A 5,384-nucleotide genomic window follows, 5' to 3' on the forward strand; every position below is an offset into this window, starting at 1 on the left:
GGGGGGGGGGGGGGAGGGCTGATGCTGTAACTTATCGATATTAAAAAACGTGATGCAGAAACAATTATAAAAATGGTTGATTGAATTCCAAGGTAATAAAATAAAAATATACATTTTACTTGTATTAAAGCATAACAAGTTAATATCGTCCAATAAATATATGATTATTACGAGACACGCATATATGTATAATGAGCAAAAAGTTCGAGAGCCAGGAATTCAGGAGTTGTTAAAAGAAATGAAAGGTAACAATGAAAATACTTGAGTTAGGTTAAACCGATTTTTGGCATTCAACGACGGATATGAAAGAGAACGAAAAATTTCCAGGTAAGGCGATTACATAAAGTATGTGTAATCGATTGACAAGGAATTTCGTAAATTTATCATCGTTACACTGAAATTCCGCAATCTTTTGTTATTCCTAATCACGAGCTTTATTTTACCTTCTGCATTTCTCTCTCTCCCTACCGTTTACTCCTGCTCTGCATTCTTTGTCCATGGACACTGGACCCTCATAATTTTCGTAATATCTCTTGGAACTGGCCTTACCATTTCCGTAAGAAGCACCGCGAAACCCTTTGGTTTCGAACTTTTCGAGCGAAAAGCTCGCAGCTTCGAGACGATTGAGTTACCAATAATTGAATGCTATTACGATAGTTCTTGGTACAGATTGAAGGTAAACGTGGTGGGTGCAACGAGACTCCTCGTAGATTGCTCAGAATCGGTTCCCAGAGATGCCCTGAGGCATCGGGCTACTCTCTGTGTACCAATCGTAAAGTTTCGTTCGGAGCCAAAGCAGCTCTCTCGGTTAATGACGATATTAATTTTAATTTCAATTAAACAATTTCCTTGCTGAAGTCACAAAGGGATGCGACGCTTCTCGCATCTGCGTGGACAAAGCGCTAGAGCGAAATAAAATTAATACAGTTTACGGCTCCTAGTACTAAAGCAAAGTACCAGACCGGTTTAGAACCTTTTTTCTTCTAACCACCAAAATGAAAAATATATTTCAGCCGTACGCTGACCAAAGTCCAGCTTCACCTGTAAATTACGATAATGAGCCTAATAACTTGAACCGAGAGCTTCTCACGTTCTCGGTTATCACATGGGGCATACAAATGTCCAGTGTGATACCGGCTTTAATAGTAATATACCTTAGAGCCACTTACAGCATCAGATTTCTAATTCTAATAAATTCCATTGGGGCGTGCCTGCTTAGTTGCTTTCGTGAATCGCCCGCAAATAGCCGTATTTCTTTTGTATCCTCTCTCCTCGTTTCCCACGAATTTCACGTTGGAGCCAACGTGCAGAGAGCGAAAAGAGAGAAAGAGAGGGAAGAAGGAAAAATAACAAAGCATTCTAACGAGAGCTCGGTACGACGTTAAATGTAGGTATCTATATCTGTACATATGGCTCGCAAACAATTGCTCTAATTATCTAAGGAGATCAATATCCTCCCACTCGTTTAACGAATAAAGGTGCATTTTGAATCTTCATTATAAAATCACGCTCGTTACGTAAACGTTACTATGGAAATACACTGGCAATGGCATTATCTCTCAAATGCCAGACTTGCAATTTGCCGTTATATATATAAACGCGTGTATATATATCATATATACATATATATATTTAGTTTGCCAAGTCTCTTGTCACTGAGGACTGTCCCACTTCGAAGTCTCCTTGATTACATACGTAGTCTCCAGCATCTACGGTGCATCATCCTGCTTCCTTTCACGAACCTTAACCGAACTATAGAACTACATCGTCTGGTTGTTTACGGCACCTTCGAGCCAGCCACCGGATTTAAGATTAGACAATTCAGGTGATAACGAAATTCGTGATATGGTCGAAATTATGAGAAAAGACAAAAAAAGTGTAAGCCACTTTCAGTTAATAAAAAAGTAAATGTCCATTAATTATAATGTCGATATTGATAATAGAAATTTTGCATTGTAATCTTTTAGAAGAATATTTCAATTGATTTTTTACATATATATCTCAATCGATATCTTTGATCGGTATCCTCTCATTGAAAAGGACTTTGTTATTGCCCGTTTGATATAATAGTTCTCTGAGACATCAAAGAAAAATTGGGTTATTTCCATTTAGATTTTATTAAGTTGCTCTTGATTAGATGGTGATTCTTAATGAATTGTTCGCTTTATATTTTTATTTACTTTAAATTTGATTTTTATATTTTATATGTGATCCACGATTTACAAAACGTATATTATTCAGTTGATTTAGCAATGCAACAGGAAGTAAATTAATTAACATTTTCGTCGGCTGGTCGACAGGTGGAGTGAAAAAAAAATATGATACCAAAACATTGAAAGTATCAAGTGAAGATAACATATTGGTCGTCCTCCTGTATTTTTATTGAAACGCAACGTTGCAGCGATTGATTAAACTTGGCGATTGTAAACAAGAGCCGCAAGGGGTATCAAACATTCATATGCAACTGCACATGCACAAAAATTACATTTGACGAGTGCACGTCTACCTATGACATATCGGAGGGTATACATGGAATGGAAATACCTCGCGTAGATTTATAAATAAAAAGAAAAAAATTCGAATCACGCGATGGACTGTGCATATAAGTTCATCAATTATTCCTGGCCCACATGTATTTTCGAAAATGCACACAGGTGACTCAGGCAAAATAGCTCCTGTGCACATGTGAGGTATTTCTGAAGAAAAAATATCTAACGGGTGAAATATCTAACGCATACTCGAAAAAGCATGCCATTAATATATTACCTAAATGCATCAACAACATTCAAACGGAATTGAAATTTACTCTCGATATCTTTTATTATTGATAGAACAGACGTATGGTGTCCAATCGATACACCACACAACATCGCATTATAATCATAAGCGTACATTATGATTGTCATTTCTGAATTAAACGTCTATTCGCTACTCGTATACCTGAATCTATCGATATTATCAATATCGACCATTAAAATGGAATTGAACTAAATTAATAAAAAAATATTTCCATCGAATTTTCGGCGATTTCCATATATGCTCTATTTTTGCGATAATTTTACCAATAAATATAAACCTTCGTAAAGGCCTTCAAGAAATCATGATATTTTCAGTACGATTTAATTTTCGCGGCGAATGTAAAATTTAGTATTGACATATGACAAGTGGACACGGCCCTGGCGCAATGTATTATTTAACAGGGACGTAATAAGCTGTCGTTTGCGCTGGACCTGGTCTTCGTACGAGGCTTGTGGCTGTCGGGGGGACAAGGCAAGAGGGGCAGGGGCTTGCGGAAGACATAGTACGAATCGGGTGTAGCACATAGGAAACGCAGTATAGTATAGACGAGACTTTACTCAGCCCCTTATTCCGCCGACTGAGAGAACCGGTGGATCCCGACAGTATTTCAGGAAAGTATCTAAGAAGTGAAATGAAATGTAGAGGGCTAGAAGCGTGACTCGAACACGTATGAGTCGTGCCAGATGTTACAATATTTACGGGAAGGAACTCCGATAGCGACTAGTTTGACGCGATAGCTCTTAATAATATTAATGTCCTGACGTAATGAACGTAACCGCGTGATATCGGCAGCACGTTTTCTTCTTAAGAGAAATCGCGAAGCTCCCAAGTATCTTTCGTAAGGCATCCTACATCTTAGAGATAGATACGAGGGGCTGATGAAATGTTTGATTAATCGAACCAAAAATTTCGGCATTTCTCACTGGCTCTCATCGTATATAAATTAATTAAAGATTTTCGGATTTCATTCGCATCGCTTTGACAAATAATTTTCGATAATGGATTTTTACTATTGGAATGAAAAATAAATAAGGATAAGTGGAATTGGAATATATGTATATGTAAAAGGAAGTGGAAGAAAAAATATCTTGTAGAAACGTTCTGTTCCTGATTTATCGTGATAGGCGAAACGAACGTAACGTATCTTATTTTACACTGAGCGATACCCGTCTGAATGGTCCATATAGGAAGCAGGTTAATTGACCGTATACTAGAAGAGGGTATATTCCCGAAGGGTTCGAGATAACTCCACATCATATTAATTTGTAATTGGTGGCGAGCCGAGAAGGTGACATGATACCAGCGAGCCGAGAGGGACCCATGTCATGTGATGTAGTGGCGGTAAAGCCTGTTGGCAGCATAGACATTTTACCCGTGGAAGATGCATGGTCTTTGCTAATATGACGTTTGAAATATGGCGGAACTCGCAGCAGCCCAGTCTGGAGAAGCAGGAGGCATGCAGGCGGGGAGGTGGGAATGAGGATGGCTGAGGGGGTTGAAGGGCGGGGAGGGTAGGTGAAAACGATTGCGAGGGTGAAAACGACGGGAAAAAGATAACCGCGAAAAGGAAAATGTCTCGAGAATTATAAAAGCAAGAGTTAAGATTTAAAGCATATACTACAAGTAAGATAATACAGTGAGGTTGCAAGTAGCTTTGTTATGCTTGTAATATATGCTGTGCGCGATATTATTTCAGCTGATTAATTTACTAAAATCGTCATAAAATATTACACCGTATTTCTCTGTTAGCTACTCGCTGACCCAAGAATCCTGCACTCCAATTACATAGCAGACTTTTCAACGTTTCACGCGTGACAGTGATTTTCGAAAAATTCTTCTTGACTTTCCTTCTTTCCTAAGCCACAACAATTTCGATAGTCTGAAAACAACCTGTGGACATGACCACTCCGTATACACCGTATCCCAAGATCGTCCCCTCACTCATGTATTTCCCTCACGGAAGGGAATGTAAATGAAGATCACTTCTGGATCATCCGGCTTAGGAGCCTGATTATATTTTTGTTGAGCACAGGGCGATTTGCAGTGAGATTAGGTCCGACTGACTAATTTTCATCGTACCGCGATTTAGCATACCGGGTTGACACATATAATCTCATACCGGCCGTTAAAACAATGTATGACAAATTCCATTTCTGTGGCATTAAAGGGGCGATGGCGCCGGACGTTCCTGGATTACCTAGCGATCCTTGGTAGTAATAGGGATGAAATCGCGTAGCGAAGCCACGTCCAATGCCGTCCCGATTTATTCGAAAATCCTCAAAAGTATCACGCTCTCCGAATAAGTGTCCCTTTTCTAGACCCACGCGCTTCCCTTCGTCTCCCCAGCATCTCTCCTCCTTCGCGCTTAGAGCTTCAGCTTCGTGATTCTCGTTGGCCTCAGCCTCCAGCCAGTTTAGCGTTCCGCGCCCCTATCTGATTTCAATGTGGTTCCGTTACGTGCCTCAAATCAGAAACATGAACGTTATTTCAGCACGTGGTCCAGACTTTTCTCTCACAGCATCCCTCCCTCCCTTTCTCTTCCTTTCACCCTTTCGTCGTCGCCCCCCCCCCCCCCCCCCCCCCCC

The 5,384-nt window shown here is 39.9% G+C and overlaps 1 protein-coding gene across 2 annotated transcripts in view; it reads right to left on the minus strand.

Annotated features, from left to right (window-relative positions):
* Window positions 1-5,384, minus strand: part of LOC107272900 (lachesin) — a 105,902-nt gene that overhangs the window by 96,619 nt on the left and 3,899 nt on the right. The window lies entirely within an intron of this gene.

This window comes from Cephus cinctus, unplaced genomic scaffold, assembly GCF_000341935.2.
Source record: "Cephus cinctus unplaced genomic scaffold, Ccin1 Ccin1_scaffold1310, whole genome shotgun sequence".
NCBI classification, from domain to species: domain Eukaryota; kingdom Metazoa; phylum Arthropoda; class Insecta; order Hymenoptera; family Cephidae; genus Cephus; species Cephus cinctus.